At 39.0% G+C, this 17451-nt stretch overlaps 1 protein-coding gene across 4 annotated transcripts in view; it reads right to left on the minus strand.

Moving 5' to 3' along the window:
- The window catches only part of ZPLD1 (zona pellucida like domain containing 1), a 664056-nt gene that overhangs the window by 292439 nt on the left and 354166 nt on the right, over positions 1–17451 (minus strand). For all 4 annotated transcript variants that reach the window (XR_014069128.1, XR_014069133.1, XM_081543086.1 and 1 more), the window contains one exon: positions 12590–12680. The gene's annotated coding sequence lies outside the window, so the exon portion shown is untranslated. The remainder of the gene's footprint in view (positions 1–12589; positions 12681–17451) is intronic.

The raw sequence follows: 17451 nt of genomic DNA on the forward strand, positions 1-17451 counted from the left end.
TTCCAGTAGTCCTGTGTGGTTGTAAGAGTTGGACCATAAAAAAGACTGAGCGCTGAAGAATTGATTCTTTTGAACTGTGGTATTGGAGAAGACTCTTGGAGTCCCTTAGACTGCAAGGAGATAACCAGTCAGTCCTAAAGGAAATCAATCCTGAATATTCATTGGAAGGACTCATGCTGAAGCTGAAACTCAATACTTTGGCCACCTAATGCAAAGAGCTGACTCATTAGAAAAAAAAAACCTGCTGGGAAAGATTGAAGGCAGGAGGAGAAGGGGATGACAGAATGAGATGGTTGGATGGCATCACCGACTCAATAGACATGAGTTTGAGCAAGCTCCAGGAGATGGTGAAGGACAGGGAAGCCTGGCGTGCTGCAGTCCATGGGGCTGCAAAGAGTCGGACACATCTGACTGAGTAAACAATAACTGAGAGAAGTACAAACCACAAGGAACAACACTAAAGCAACTCTGGTATTTTCTAGCTTTCCTTTACATTGTAGAAAGCCATGTTTGACTTGGTACCATTGAAAAGACCAGATTGTTTACATGCAGCAAATGAGAACACATGGATGGTTCAGTGTAATATCCAAATGACTTGTTCCTAACACTGGTAATGTTTATTAGCTTGCTCTGTATTGGTACCATACTAAGTGCTTTATATACTTTCTATCCTTCTGTGCACATTGTATCATTTAACCTTCACAACAATTCTATGTGGTCACAATTATTCCTTTTCATGGATGGGGGAAATGAGGCTGAGAGAGGCCTGCTTGTACCTATGGATACACAACCAGTAAGCTGGAGGAGCTGGGATAAACCTAGTTCAGTCCGACTCCAAAACCTATCATCTTTACCACTGCTCCTATCTAAGCTTAACTGAAAAATTCAAATGTGAGGAGTAACCACTGGTTTGGCTGGAAGGACTCAGAGTCAAAGGATAAACAGGATGAACCTTCCTAGAGCAATTTTGCACAACGACAAGGTAACGAAATACACTTCAATATATTAAAACAAAAAAGAATGCATATAAGTCTAACATGTAATTCATACACATTTTTAAAATAAAATAGGAGGCACCAAAATATTATCTTTTTTTATATATAAATTTATTTATTTTAGTTGGGGGCTAATTACTTTACAATACTGTAGTGGTTTTTGCCACACATTGACATGAATCAGCCATGGGTTTACATGTGTTCCCCATCCTGAACCCCCCCTCCCACCTCCCTCCCCATCCCATCCCTCTGGGTCATCCCACTGCCCCAGCCCTGAGCATTTGTCTCATGCATCGAACCTGGAATGGTGTTCTGTTTCACATATGATAATATACATGTTTCAATGCTATTCTCCCAGAACGTCCCATCCTCACCTTCTCCCTCAGAGTCCATAAAACTGTTCTATGCATCTGTGTCTCTTATTCTGTCTCGCATATAGGGTTATCGTTACCATCTTTCAAATTCCATATATATGCATTAGTATACTGTATTGGTGTTTTTCTCTCTGGCTTACTTCACTCTGTATAATGGGCTCCAGTTTCATCCATCTCAATAGAACTGATTCAAATGTATTCTTTTTAATGGCTGAGTAATATTTCATTGTGTATATGTACCACAGCTTCCTTATCCATTTGTCTGCTGATGGACATCTAGGTTCCTTCCATGTCCTGGCTATTGTAAACAGTGCTGCGATGAACATTGGGGTACACGCGTCTCTTTCAATTCTGGTTTCCTCAGTGTGTATGCCCAGCAGTGGGATTGCTGGGTCATATGGCAGTTCTATTCCCAGTTTTTTAAGGAATCTCCATACTGTTCTCCATAGTGGCTGTACTAGTTTGCATTCCCACCAACAGTGTAAGAGGGTTCCCTTTTCTCCACACCCTCTCCAGCATTTATTGCTTGTAGACTTTTGGATAGCAGCCATTCTGACTGGTGTGAAATGGTACCTCATTGTGGTCTTGATTTGCATTTCTCTAATAATGAGTGATGTTGAGCATCTTTTCATGTGTTTGTTAGCCATCTGTATTTCTTCTTCGGAGAAATGTCTGTTTAGTTCTTTGGCCCATTTTTTGATTGGGTCGTTTATTTTTCTGGAATTCAGCTGCAGGAGTTGCTTGTATATTTTTGAGATTAATTGTTTGTCTGTTGCTTCGTTTGCTATTATTTTCTCCCATTCTGAAGGCTGTCTTTTCACCTTGCTTATAGTTTCCTTTGTTGTGCAAAAGCTTTTAATTTTAATTAGGTCCCATTTGTTTATTTTTGCTTTTATTTCCAATATTCTGGGAGGTGGGTCATGGAGGATCCTGCTGTGATTTATGTCGGAGAGTGTTTTGCCTATGTTTTCCTCTAGGAGTTTTATAGTTTCTGGTCTTACGTTTAGATCTTTAATCCATTTTGAGTTTATTTTTGTGTATGGTGTTAGAAAGTGTTCTAATTTCATTCTTTTACAAGTGGTTGACCAGTTTTCCCAGAACCACTTGTTAAAGAGATTGTCTTTTCTCCATTGTATATTCTTGCCTCCTTTGTCGAAGATAAGGTGTCCATAGGTGCGTGGATTTATCTCAGGGCTTTCTATTTTCTTCCATTGATCTATATTTCTATCTTTGTGCCAGTACCATACTGTCTTGATGACTGTGGCTTTGTAGTAGAGCCTGAAGTCAGGCAGGTTGATTCCTCCAGTTCCATTCTTCTTTCTCAAGATTACTTTGGCTATTCGAGGTTTCTTATATTTCCATACAAATTGTGAAATGACTTGTTCTAGTTCTGTGAAAAATACCGTTGGTAGCTTGATAGGGATTGCATTGAATCTATAGATAGCTTTGGGTAGTATACTCATTTTCACTATATTAATTCTTCCAATCCATGAACACGGTATATTTCTCCATCTGTTTGTGTCCTCTTTGATTTCTTTCATCAGTGTTTTATAGTTTTCTATATATAAGTCTTTTGTTTCTTTAGGTAGATATAGTCTTAAGTATTTTATTCTTTTTGTTGCAATGGTGAATGGTATTTTTCCTTAATTTCTCTTTCTGTTTTCCCATTATTGGTGTATAGGAATGCAAGGGATTTCTGTGTGTTAATTTTATATCCTGCAACTTTACTATATTCATTGATTAGCTCTAGTAATTTTCTGGTAGAATCTTTAGGGTTTTCTAAGTAGAGGATCACGTCATCTGCAAACAGTGAGAGTTTTACTTCTTCTTTTCCTATCTGTATTCCTTTATTTCTTTTTCTGCTCTGATTGCTGTGGCCAAAACTTCCAAAACTATGTTGAATAGTAGTGGTGAAAGTGGGCATCCTTGCCTTGTTCCTGACTTTAGGGGAAATGCTTTCAATTTTTCACCATTGAGGATAATGTTTGCTGTGGGTTTGTCATATATAGCTTTTATTATGTTGAGGTATGTTCCTTCTATTCCTGCTTTCTGGAGGGTTTTTATCATAAATGGATGTTGTATTTTGTCAAAGGCTTTTTCTTCATCTATTGAGATAATCATATGGTTTTTATCTTTCAATTTGTTAATGTGGTTGATTGATTTGCAGATGTTAAAGAAACCTTGCATTCCTGGGATAAAGCCCACTTGGTCATGATGTATGATCTTTTTAATATGATGTTGGATTCTGTTTGCTAGAATTTTATTAAGGATTTTTGCATCTATGTTCATCAGTGATATTGGCCTGTAGTTTTCTTCTTTTGTGGCAAAATATTATCTTTTTTGAAACAATCGCACTATGTCTCACATTCTGCCTGCCTCCTTTCCTTTCCTTCCCACTCCCAGGGTTATTTATTTGGCCCTCCATTTCATTAAAAGTTTCAGGTGTGACCCAGACAATATCTACACATTAGGAGATACATTCTAGGGGCATAGGCATAGGAACAAGACTGACAGTATTAGTTTTATTTAAGTGGGCTATTTGTGTTTATAGGACTGTAGCCTCCAGACAGAGGACAGAGGATTGGGTACCAAGGTGTCCATCAGAGGAGGAGTTCAATACAGGGCCAAGTAAAATCCAAAACAAAGTGAAGGCAGAGAGAAAACAGAGTGAGAGAATCCAAAGCTGGAAGGGTACCCTTTAGGTTGCAGATCCAAGATCTTCTGCACCATAAAGAAGAGAAAGAAAGGGAGAGATGGAGAGAAACAGAAAGGGTGGGGGAGACATAAATAGAGAGGAAGTTGGGGAGAATGAGCAGGACAGAGGAGATAAATGGAAGAAAGGAAGGAATACTAGTTGAAAGAAAAAGAAAGTTGGGATACTAGTTAGCGCTCAAGTATCTTACCAGTTGTGGGTGAATTTAGTCTTGGTCAATATTCCAATATCACTGTTATTTGTTGCCTGTGCACGTGTCTTAAACCATTCACTCCTGTTTAACTCTGTGACCCTATGGATTGTACTCCCACCTGTCCATGGTATTCTTCAGGTGAGAATACTGAAATGGGTTGCTGTGCCCTCCTCCAGGAGATCTTCCCAACCTAGGGGTGGGACCTGTGTCTCTTCAGTCTCCTGCATTGGTAGGTGAGTCCTTTACCACTGGTGCCACCTGGGAAGCCCCGAATCAGCATCTAAATCATTTTCTTGTTCTATAAATTTCTTAACCATGAGACTCTTAGTAAGAGGCAGAAATTAATACCCCCTGAGAAACCAGAAGCTTTCCATGTATGACCACAACTCTGCTGATGAAAGGCACCTACACAGAGGCAACTGCTACACCTCCTGCTGCGGGGAGTTCCTTGGGATTTGGGGCTGGCATGGGCTGAAAGCAAAGGCCTTTAGTAGTTCCAGCTGCAAAAATACTGAAAAAATGCCCAAATCAGGCAAAGATGGGGACTGCTATTTGAGGATGACAGAGGAAAATAATTTTTGCATAAAATCAAAAAATCTTTGTGAGCGTGTGAGATGAGTGCAATTATGCAGTAGTTTGAACATTCTTTGGCATTTCCTTTCTTTGGAATTGAAATGAAAACTGACCTTTTCCAGTCCTGTGGCCACAGCTTAGTTTCCAAATTTGCTGACATATTGAGTGCAGCACTTTCACAGCATCATCTTTTAGGATTTGAAATAGCTCAGCCGGAATTCTACCACTTCTACTAGCTTTGTTCTTAATGATGCTTCCTAAGGCCCACTTGACTTCACATTCCAGGATGTCTGGCTCTAGGTGAGTGATCACACCACTGTGGTTATCTGGGTCATGAAGATATTTTTGTATAGTTCTTCTGTATATTCTTGCCACCTCTTTCTAATATCTTCTGCTTCTGTTAGGGCCCTACAATTTCTGTCCTTTATTGAGCCCATTTTGCATGAAATGTTCCTTTGGTATCTCTAATTTTCTTGAAGAGATCTCTAGTCTTTCCCATTCTATTGTTTTCCTCTACTTTTTTGCATTGATCACTTTCTTATCTCTCCTTGCTATTCTTTGGAACTCTGCATTCAAATGGGTATATGTTTCCTTATCTCCTTTGCCTTTCACTTCTCTGCTTTTCTCAGCTATTTGTAAGGCCTCCTCAGACAACCATTTTACCTTTTTGTGTTTCTTTTTCTTGGGGATGTTCATGAGCCCTGCCTCCTGTACAATGTCATGAACCTCATCCATAGTTCCTCAGGCACTCTGTCTATCAGATCTAATCACTTGAATCTATTTCTCACTTCCACTGTAAAATTGTAAGGGATTTGATTTAGATCATACCTGAATGGTCTGGTGGTTTTCCCTACTTTCTTCAATTTAAGTGTGAATTTAGCAATAAGGAGTTCATGATCAGAGCCTCAGTCAGCTCCCGGTCTTGTTTTTGCTGACTGTATAGAGCTTCTCCATCTTTGGCTGCAAAGAATATAATCAATCTGATTTCAGTGTCGACCATCTGGTGATGTCCATGTGTAGTCTTCTCTTGTGTTGTTGAAGAGAGTGTTTGCAATGGCCAGTGTGTTCTCTTGGCAAAACTCTGTTAGCCTTTGCCCTGCTTCATTCTGTGCTCCAAGGCAAAATTTGCCTGTTACTCCAGGTGTATCTTTACTTCCCACTTTTGCATTCCAGTCCCCTATAATGAAAATGACATCTTTTGGGGGTATTAGTTCTAGAAGGTCTTATAGGTCTTCATAGAACAATTGTACTCATCTCACACACTAGCAAAGTAATTCTCAAAATCCTCCAAGCCAAGCTTCAACAGTACATGAACCATGAACTTCCAAACGTTCAAGCTGGATTTAGAAAAGGAAGGGGAACAAGAGATCAAATTGCCAACATCTGTTGGATCATTGAAAAAGCAAAAGAGTTCCAGAAAAAACATCTACTTTTGCTTTACTGACTATGCCAAAGCCTTTGACTGTGTGAATCACAATAAACGGTGGAAAATTCTGAAAGAGATGGGAATACCAGACCACCTGACCGGCCTCCTGAGAAATCTGTATGCAGGTCAAGAAGCAACAATTAGAACTGGACATGGAACAACAGACTGGTTCCAAATAGGGAAAGGAGTATGTCAAGGCTGTATATTGGCACTCTGCTTATTTAACTTATGTGAAGAATGCATTATGCGAAATGCTGGGCTAGATGAAGCACAAACCGGAATCAAGGTTTCTGGGAGAAGTATCAATAAACTCAGATATGCAGATGACACCAACCTTACAGCAGAAAGCGAAGAAGAACTAAAGAGTCTCTTGATGAAAGTGAAAGAGGAGAGTGAAAAAATTGGCTTAAAACTCAACATTCAGAAAACTAAGATCATGGTATCTGGTCCCATCACTTCATGGCAAATAGACGGGGAAACAATGGAAACAGGGACAGACTTTTCGGGGGGGGGGGGCTCCAAAATCACTGCAGATGGTGACTGCAGCCATGAAATTAAAAGACGCTTGCTCCTTGGAAGAAAAGCTATGACCAACCTAGAGAGCATATTAAAAAGCAGAGACACTACTTTGCCAACAAAGGTCTATCTAGTCAAAGCTACAGTTTTTCCAGTAGTCATGTATGGTATGTGAGAGTTGGACTATAAAGAAAGCTGAGCACTAAAGGATTGATGCTTCTGAACTGTGGTGTTGGAGGAGACTCTTTAGAGTCCCTTGGACTGCAAGGAGATCAATCAAGTCAATCCTAAAGGAAATCAGTACTGAATATTCATTGGAAGGACTAATGCTGAAGCTGAAACTCCAATACTTTGGCCACCTGTTGTTAAGAAATGACTCATTGGAAAAGACTCTGATGCTGGGAAAGATTGAGGGTGGGAGGAGAAGGGGACGACAGAGGATGAGATGGTTGGATGGCATCACCGACTTGATGGACATGGGTTTGGGTAAGCTCTGGGAGTTGTTGATGGACAGGGAGGCCTGGCATGCTTCAGTCCATGGGATCACAAAGAGTCAGACACAACTGAATGAGTGAACTGAACAAAAGATCTTACAAGAATCTTAGACCTCAAGCCAGTATTTTCGACCAGTGTTCAAAGATATGCGTTTCATGCATTCTGTCTGTGATAAAACCTGTCACGTTACCTAATGACAGATAAGCTTCCCTCTTCATTTCTGCACAGTCAACCTGATAAACAACCCAAGGATACTTTTCTGCACTCCTCTACCCCCATCTCGTGGATGAAGAGTCAACTGCAGCTCAGCCTTCCCTGTAGTCTACAATCTGCGCAGTCTTTTTCCCAAGTCTGTAACTGCAAATCTTTTCAGGCTGTTGTGGCTGGAAAATACTTCTACCTCTCATGGGGCAGAGCATCCACAGAACTATGGAAAAGCCAATACCTTAATGTATCTTTAGAAGTGTGGGGCTAGAGCTGCACACTCTGAAGTTGTTGATTTAGCAATGACTGATGCTTTTGTGTTTACAGTGTTTCCTATTGAAAACTCTACCTTTAGAATATTTTGTTGTTGCCAGGAATTTCTGCTGCAATGCAGCACACAAAAAATAGAGCACAAAGAACTGACAGAAGAAACAGAAGCTGTTGCTAACAAATAAATGTGCTCTCTGGGATCTAACTTGCCTAGAAGTCAAGCAGAGATGCTGTAACAGAGAAACTAAGAATTTTTGAGCTGAGGAACTCTTAATGACCTTCTGATAAAGATGGAAAATAGCTCAGAGCAAAACAAAAACAGGAGATAGGGCCCAATGAGTTTATTTCGGGCCAGAGTCACCAGTACAGATTCTATGAGCTGCTCTGACTTCCTCTTCTCTCTCTCAAGGTCATTCCACCTGCACATCCAAACCATTCCTCCTTCTCAAGATTTATTATGGATTTTTTATTGGCAAAAAGTTAACCTTTTCCTCTGACAAAATCATTAAAGCATAGAATCACAGAATGTTAACATATTTTTTGCAGATTATTTCAGTTCTCTCCTATGTATAGGATCTATGCATTTTGTGTAACTTGGCTACAGCCACAAACCAGTTATTTTCAGAACCAGTGGACAACAACTCTAATGCAAGTAAGCAACACTGAAAAAGAAAGGGTCATCATAGGGTAAAGATAGCCATACGTAGCAGTGTCCATAGGACTTCAAGATAAGAAATAGTGTTTTGAATAGAGGAGGCAGGGGGCATCTTTGAAAGGCATTTCTTTCCTCACTTTCTTTTTCATATGTCTGTTCCTGCCATGGAGAAATGCCTTCACGACCTGGTGGGTCACAGAAATGTCTGGAACCCTATATATGTGGTATCCTACAAAGTGGTGGTATTATCAATGGGAAGCCTATAGACTGTTTGCCCATTTGAAGACATGAAACTTTAAAATTGTGAACCCTATGCTACCCAAGAAGACTACTCAGCTTGGTGACAGCCCAGTCATAATCTGTAATTTATGGCATCACCAAGGAAGAGTTCCAGAGTAAGGCTTTCAGAATGACTATCAATGAGTCATTTCCAATAAAGGAAACTGAGTTCTACTACAGCTGTCCTCTTTAAGTCATACCGAAGAGGAATAATAAAAAAAAAAAAAAAAAAGAAGAAGAGGAGGAAAGCAATACATATAGAGCCAAATACAATAGTACATTTTTTTTAAGTGTCTCTCTCAGGTAGACCAAGCCCATGGCTAAGTAGAAACTGTAAAACTGGGTAGACTTGAATATAGTGATCATTCCATTCAGCACACACTTTATATGCCATCTGCTAGAATTGTGTAATTGATTGCCACAGGACATAATCATTTTAAAATACAGTTAATTTGATTACCAGTGATGAAGTTTTTATCTATACAAACTAGGAGCCTGGCAATGAGATGAAGAAAGCAACCAAGTTTCCAAAATCAGAATGCAAAATGCATAATTCAGGAGGCTGGAGAGAGGAGCCCATTACCTGGGAAACGCTGGACTGAGAAACACTGCATTTTGAGGACTGGTGATGCCCACTATTAGTGATGGTAATCTCACTTCTGGAAACAGATCTTGGACAACACTGAATTCATCTCCTCTTTTATATGCATAGTATACTGTTAGAAATTTTATTTATTGACTAAATGAAGGTACAAATAGGGAATACTGCTGCTGCTGCTGCTGCTGCTGCTAAGTCGCTTCAGTCGTGTCCAACTCTATGCGACCCCATAGACGGCAGCCCACCAGGCTCCGCCATCCCTGGGATTCTCCAGGCAAGAACACTGGAGCGGGTTGCCATTTCCTTCTCCAATGCATGAAAGTGAAAAGTGAAAGTGAAGTCGCTCAGTCAAGTCCGACTCTTCGCGACCCATGGACTGCAGCCTACCAGGCTCCCCCATCCATGGGATTTTCCAGGCAAGAGTACTGGAGTGGGGTGCCATTGCCTTCTCTGAGGGAATACTGCTGAGCATCTATTGAGTACCAGGCAGCCTGCTAGATACATCATCCATCCTCTATTTTAACCCTCACAACCAATCATAAGAAGGAGGTCAAGATGATCAGACCAAGAACACACAGCTGGTAAGAGATTGTGGCAGGTGAATAATGGTTCCAAAAGATGCCCATGCCCTAATCCCTAAAACCTGTGAGGGTAATACGGCAAAAGGGACATTGCAGGTATGATTAAATTAAGAATAGTGAGTTGGGAAGATTATCCTAGATTATCTGCTGCTGCTGCTGCTGCTAAGTCGCTTCAGTCGTGTCCGACTCTGTGCGACCCCATAGACGGCAGCCCACCGGGCTCCCCTGTCCCTGGGATTCTCCAGGCAAGAACACTGGAGTGGGTTGCCATTTCCTTCTCCAATGCACAAAAGTGAAAAGTGAAAGTGAAGTCGCTCAGTCGTATCCGACTCTTAGCGACCTCATGGACTGAAGCCTGCCAGGCTCCTCCGTCCATGGGATTTTCCAGGCAAAAGTACTAGATTATCTGGGTGTCCTCTAAATGCAATCACATGTGTCTTTATAAGAGGGAAATTTGGCTACTAAAGGGAAGGTGATATGACCAACCACGGAAACAAGAGACTGGGGTGCTATATAGGTAGGAGCCAAGGGATGCCAACAGCCCCAAGAAGTAGAAGAGGTGAGAAACAAATTCTCCCTTGAAGCTTCCAGAAGGAACCAGCCCTGCTCACACCTTGCTGCCCCTTGAGACTCACCTTGAAAGTCTAACCTCCAGAGATACAGATTACATTTGTGTTTTTTCAGCCATTCAGTTTGTGGTGATGTGTTACAGCAGCAATAGAAATTAATACAGAGATTAGCCAGAATTCTACTCAGGTCTGCTCAAACTTGAAACCTGCGTTCTTTTTCCCTACTTTACACTGCCTGCAATTTTATTGAAGACTGGAACTAAGTACACAAAGACTCATATCTTGTCCCAATTTGAACATTCCCCAAATCTGGAATTGAGTATTGAGTCAAATGAACAAATGTTCCTCTAATTAAATCACCACAACTACTCCATGTATTGATTATTGTCATGATAGTTCTAAAGAGTAGATTCATGGAGAAAAAAAAAACCAAAAAACAGAAATTCCCCATTAGGAATAGGCTTCCTGATGGTACAGTGGTTAAGAATCTGCTTTGCAATGCAGGGGACACGGGTTTGATCCCTGGTCAGGGACTAAGATCTCACATGCCACTGAACAACTTAAGCTGATGCAGGCCACAGCTAGAGAGTTTATTCACTGCAGTGAAAGATCCCACTTGAGGCAATGAGGATCCTAAGTGCCACAACTAAGACCCGAGGCAGCCAAATAAATCTTTTTTTTTTTCTTTTACAAAGAATGTTTTTCACTCATTATCAGAGAAATGCAAATCAAAACCACAGTGAGGTACTATCTCATGCCAGTCAGAATGGCTGCTATCAAAATGTCTACAAACAATAAATGCTGGAGAGGGTGTGGAGAAAAGGGAACTTTCTTACACTGTTGGTGGGAATGCAAACTAGTACAGCCACTATGGAGAACGGTGTGGAGATTCCTTAAAAAACTGGAAATAGAACTGTCATATGACCCAGCAATCCCACTGCTGGGCATACACACACATACAGAATTGAAAGAGACACGTGTACCCCAATGTTCATCGCAGCACTGTTTACAATAGCCAGGACATGGAAGCAATCTAGATGTCCATCAGCAGATAAATGGATAAGAAAGCTGTGATACATATACACAATGGAATATTACTCAGCCATTAAAAATAATGCATTTGAATCAGTTCTAATGAGGTGGATGAAACTGGAGCCTATTATACACAGTGAAGTAAGTCAGAAAGAAAGACACCAATATGGTATACTAACGCATGTATATGGAATTTAGAAAGATGGTAACAATGACCCTATATGCGAGAAAACAAAAGAGACACAGATGCATAGAACAGTCTTTTGGACTCTGGAAGAAGGCAAGGGTGGGAGGATTTGAGAGAATAGCATTGAAATGTGTATATTATCTTATGTGAAAGAGATCACCAGTCCAGGTTCAACGCATGAGACAGGGTGCTCAGGGCTGGTGCACTGGGATGACCCTGAGGGATGGGATGGGGAGGGAGGTGGGAGTGGGGTTCAGGATGGGGAACACATGTACAACCATGGCTGATTTGTGTCAATGTATGGCAAAAACCACTACAATATTGTAAAGTAATTAGCTTCCAATTAAAATTAATTAATTTAAAAAAGACAAATACTATTAGAATCAATGTATCAAACATAAAAAAAAAAGAATGTTTTAACTTCAGTCAGTAATTTTGACTGAGTTTCCACATGCTTTCAACTAAAATATTCAGATATTGAGCTGAAAGTGCCTTGATGATTCTGACTCACAGTATTCAGAAAGCCATTAAGTTTATATATCTCAGTTTATCTTTATCAACATTTAAACATATTTTCATATTGATTTTTCTTTGATGACAGTGTCATATTTGCATGGAATATAAAAGCCTGGATTCTATCATTAGTGTCTTTACCATCAGTTAGCTCTTCAACCTTTCAGTCAAATCACTCAACATTTCTAGACCTCAGTCTGCTCACCTGCAGAATGTAGCAGTGGGTGGGACACTTGCCAAGCAGATCATCTCTAAGGTTTCTTCCAGTTTTAAAATAAAACATGGCAGGATTCCCACAGCAAAGCTTCTAGGTATATTTCAAGTGTGCTCATTATTACCAAATGCCACTAGAGGTCAGATTAAGCTTAGCAATTCCATCTAATCTGGCATACATATTGGCAAATGCAGAAGCTTACCTTATATTGACTCCTTGCCAGCATGCCTGAACCTAGATACTTCTGAGCTAATGAATGTTGATCCCAGTGTTATAGAGTAAAATGGGAAAATCTGTGAAAACAAAATTGCATTCATTAGTCTGTAATTTGCAATTGCCTGGTACCAGAATGCTTATCTGTCTTTACATGCCTGAATGTCATTAATTGAATGTGTCACCTGAAGCCGGGGGCTTAGTGCTTGCTCATGTTACTGTGCTAATCAATCAATTGCAAGGAAGTGGGGCTGCAAGACTAAAAATATTTCCCGTCCTCTTTGTGCATCTAGGTATGACTGTGTTAAGAATACGTGACTGCCTGTGTATGTGGCACTGGACCCATTGCCTGTATTCCTATTGAAGTATAAAGGAATGAGTGGGAAAAAAAAGAGTAATAGTGAATACACATTATCCTTGGATAGCTGCCTTGTGAAGCTACCAATCAGGACAAGTTCTAGGCACAATTGTGGTGTCTGTAAACTCAGATATTTTGTAGCTGCCATTCCCCTGTGCCTTCATCACTTCTACTCTCTCTCTTCTCAATATCCTTAGTCAAACTCTCCTCTCAGGAGAGATCCAAAAAACTCAAATTCAGTAAGATATATGAATCTGATGATGAAATTTTGCTCTCCTGGGCACATTTGCATTTTGTCAGAGAACAAGACTTTTTATTGGTGGAATTCCAAAAGCAGAATTGCAATCATCCAGAAGCGTAATAACTGGGGGGACAGGGTGATTGACAGCAACTTCAAAATCATCCCATGGAACTGACATCATAGGCTAATGACAAAGGCTGGCCTTGCCTCCCCCAAAATGCATGCAGCCTGAATGGGCAAGGCATTCTTCTTCTTCTTCTTCTTTTTTTTTTAACAGCACTTATTGAGCATTTACTGCATATGAGGTTTTATGTGAGGACTCAAGATCAGGTTCCTGCACATGAGAAACACACTAACTGAGTTCCTGATCCCAAGTGCTGTGGGTTTGCTTCCCTAACACATGGGCTCACTGCTTGAGGATTTGATTTCTTCCTGCACAAGATGCCAAAATGCAGCTGGAGCCTCAGCACCATCTCCAGGGCAAGGACCTGCAGAATGGGGATCATCCTCCTCTTTCCTCTACCACCTCTATTTGACAATAAATGATAGGGACAGGGGTGGGAGGTTCTGAGAGTCACAGTGAGGGATGGAAGTCCAGGGTCCTGAACTGAAAATGGGGGTTTCAGAGTATTCATTATTTCTAGATAGCTCTGTGATATGAAGATAAGACAGAATTTCCTAGTGGCTATAACTTTAATAACACTAGAGGCAAACAAATCTTAAAGCCTTAGGGACCTCGAAACTCCTAAGATGCTGATGCATTAACACGTGGGATCACAGCCTTGACAGTCTTGTCTACAGATTATTCTATGTGAAATCAACATCATTGTTGCATCTGCCTTAAATCTGCCACAACCAGTGCACAGAAAAAATTCTCTTTGACATTTATTGTCTCAGAAACAGAAATGTCACTTTATATTTACCTAGTAATTTACAGAGTGACTCAGAAAATCCCTTTGTCTGTCCCATAAGGTACAATGTTCTCACACCTCACAGATTTATAGAGTTGGTAGAACCCAGTGGCTCAGCAGTAAAGAATCCACCTGCAATGCAGGAAATGAGGGTTTGATCCCTCAGCTGGGAAGATCCCCTGGAGAAGGAAATGGCAACCCACTCTAGTATTCTTGTTTGGGAAATCCCATGGACAGAGGAGCATGGTGGGCTATAGTCCAGGGGGTCCCAAAGGAATTGGACATGACTTGGCAACTAAACACAAACAGACAAAATTGTCTATATCACCTTTTCCTCACACTAACCCACTTGCAGTGCTGGATGAAATGCCTAGCACTTCCTGACCAACACCCCTTACCCCGACCATCCAACACCATCTTTCATAAGCACCATATTTCAGATGGTTAAATTGAGACTCAGGTATGTTAAGTGACTCTCAGCAGTAGAAATTATGCAAGTGGAGGAGCAAGAATAACTGAGGGACTTTTCATTCTCATTTCATAAAATATACCTGCAGCACCCAACACTGTTGACCCCTATTGCTTTCCTGAACCATCTCTCTCAGGGTTTCCTCTGCACACAGCCTTGATTTTTCTGCATAGACCTTCTCATTCTCTTTAAGGAGTTAGAATTGGCCAATCTTAGTTCTGAGCTCTCTTATGCTACAGTCTTACCTTGTTTTGTCTCTTATTCTCATGGTTTTAAATATTATCTCTGCCACATATATCCCCAAATGTCTGTATCTCAGTCATGCCTCCTTTATGAGTTCTGGGTTTATTCATCCAAATGTCAACTTGTTATTTCCATCTTGATATTTCCACACATCTTAAACTGAAATCTTCATTTTCTCACTCTCACCACCTCTACATTTCTCCTCATGTCAGCATACAATACCCTCACTCACCCAGAAAATTTTTACCTTCAAACTTTCTCTCTCTTTTCTGCCACATTAAACCAGTCAAAGAGAAAGTACTGCAGCATCTACTCCCAAAATGTATCCTCAACGTATTACTTTAATCTCAAAAATAAAAATGAAGTTATAAAGCAATAGCAGAAATTTGAACACTAAATATTTAATAATATTTTAAAGTATCATTAATTTTAATGTGTTTAACTTTATAATCATTTTTGGAAGTATATACTGAAATATACACAGGTAAAAGGATACATTGTCTGAGAATTGATTTACAATAATCTGAGGTGATGTGAGTAGGAAGATATATATAGGGGAAATAAGATATACCATGCAGTGATAATTACTAAAACTAGGTGAAAGGCATATCAGGTTCATTATACTCTTTTCTTTTTTATTTATTTGCAAAATTCCATAATAAAGTAATAGAAAAAATTTTGAATGGCTTGCCTCACATTTTCCAGGCTAGAATACTGGAGTGAGTTGCCAGGGGATCTTCCCAACCCAGGGATCAAACCCATATCTTTTGTACCTCCTGCATTGGCAGGCAGATTCTTTACCACTGTGCCACCTGGGAAGACCATTTGCCTCAAGTAATTTAAGGCAATAAGACAATGTCACACTTTTTACTTTTATTCCAAGTAAGTCGTCACCGATTTAACCTAACAAGAATTTGCCCCAAATAATTCAAATTATCAAGAAGCGTCTGTGAAATATACATTTATATTAACCGTCATTAAAGATTTACCTTGCCATAAGTAGATACTGTACCTTGAAACATTAGTTAATGATAGTTTGAAAGCCATCATAATTACTAAGACACACACTAATCATGTGGAACATGATGACAAATGTCAAACATTTTTTACTAGTGGTTCAAAATACCATGCAATACTTAACCCAGGCCTTTATAATATTTCACTAAATAATAATATATACTAAATTCCCTACTTAAACACAAAAAGAAAAACTATGTACCGTTAGTAAAGATTGTCTTCCTACAGTAAAAACAGCTGACAAAATACGAGAAATAATATGGCTACAAATTAAAATACATTTTTTTGTCAGAAAATACTGTTGGAAAATATAAACATATTGCATATTTAAAGAAATAAGTATGACCCAGTATGGGAGGTTTACTATACAATTGGATGAAAATATATATTTTTCACATGTCTATACTTATTATATACTCTAGTTTTTTTCCAATAGCAACATTTATGTAGCACTGATTTCCTTGTGAACAACTAAACTAAAAGGATATGCAAAGATTTATTCTACTTAGTAAATTACTTCTCTGATGTATGAATGAAAATCATTTAAGCTAACTCTTGATCGATTGAAAGCTTTGAATGTAATAAAAATAATAACAATTTAAATTATTGGAGTAAGCTTTGGAGAGAGCAAATCAAACGAAATTTCTGTACTCTATCATTAAAAGACAAGCAATTACAGCAAAGAAAATGAAACGGAAGTGCACAAAGTACTACACAATGTCATTAATGCAACTGATTTTATAAAAACAAGATCTCTGCAATACTTTGTAATGAGATGGAGAGTAATGATGAGAATCGTTTAAAGTGCTTAAAATTCCCTGATTATTTCATGGCAAAGTACTAAAAAGGTATCGAACTTACTGATAAGATACCCATTTTTTCTTTCACAAACACAAAGGATCCAAATTTGCTGACTTGTTCTTAATGATTAATTTTTAAAATGAATAAGCAAACAAAACCTGTCTGAGTAAGGCAGTAGCTGATTTTCAATAAAGATTATAGAAAAAATATTCTGAAAGTGGATACTAAGAAATATCTTCAGCATTATGGGTTTGTGTTGATATAAATGATGTTTATCATCTATAACAACTTTCATATCTGCACACTTTAAAAATTTAGGAACAGAATTATTTAACCCAAATAAAAATCTTCCAAATGAAATACTTCAGTATATATTGAATCCATTTTGATGAATTTTAAAACAGTAACTGATTGTCATAAGGGAAGATAGATATTACAAGCTGAATTTTAATAAAACTTTAGCATAATTGATGCATTGAGATTAAAAAGTATCACAAAAAGCAATAGCAGCTAATGACATACTTCTTCATTAGGGTCTGTATATCAGTGTGAGGTATCTTTTCCACCTACAACATTATGCCACTAAAACTAAGTGCTAAAATGAACTATACTTAAAACTAGAACTTCAATTCTCAATATCACATTGTTTTAAAATAACAAAGATATTCAATATAACAAATATTATTATTGGCAAGATTTTGTTATCATTTAAAAATTATTTGAAAGTTGATTTATTTCATCTTATCCCTTTTTACTTCTACTCTTGTATGTGTTTTATAATGCATATGATGTATCAGTATGGTAGTACATC

Source organism: Giraffa tippelskirchi, chromosome 2, assembly GCF_054371585.1.
Source record: "Giraffa tippelskirchi isolate mGirTip1 chromosome 2, T2T-mGirTip1v1.2.pri, whole genome shotgun sequence".
Lineage (NCBI taxonomy): Eukaryota > Metazoa > Chordata > Mammalia > Artiodactyla > Giraffidae > Giraffa > Giraffa tippelskirchi.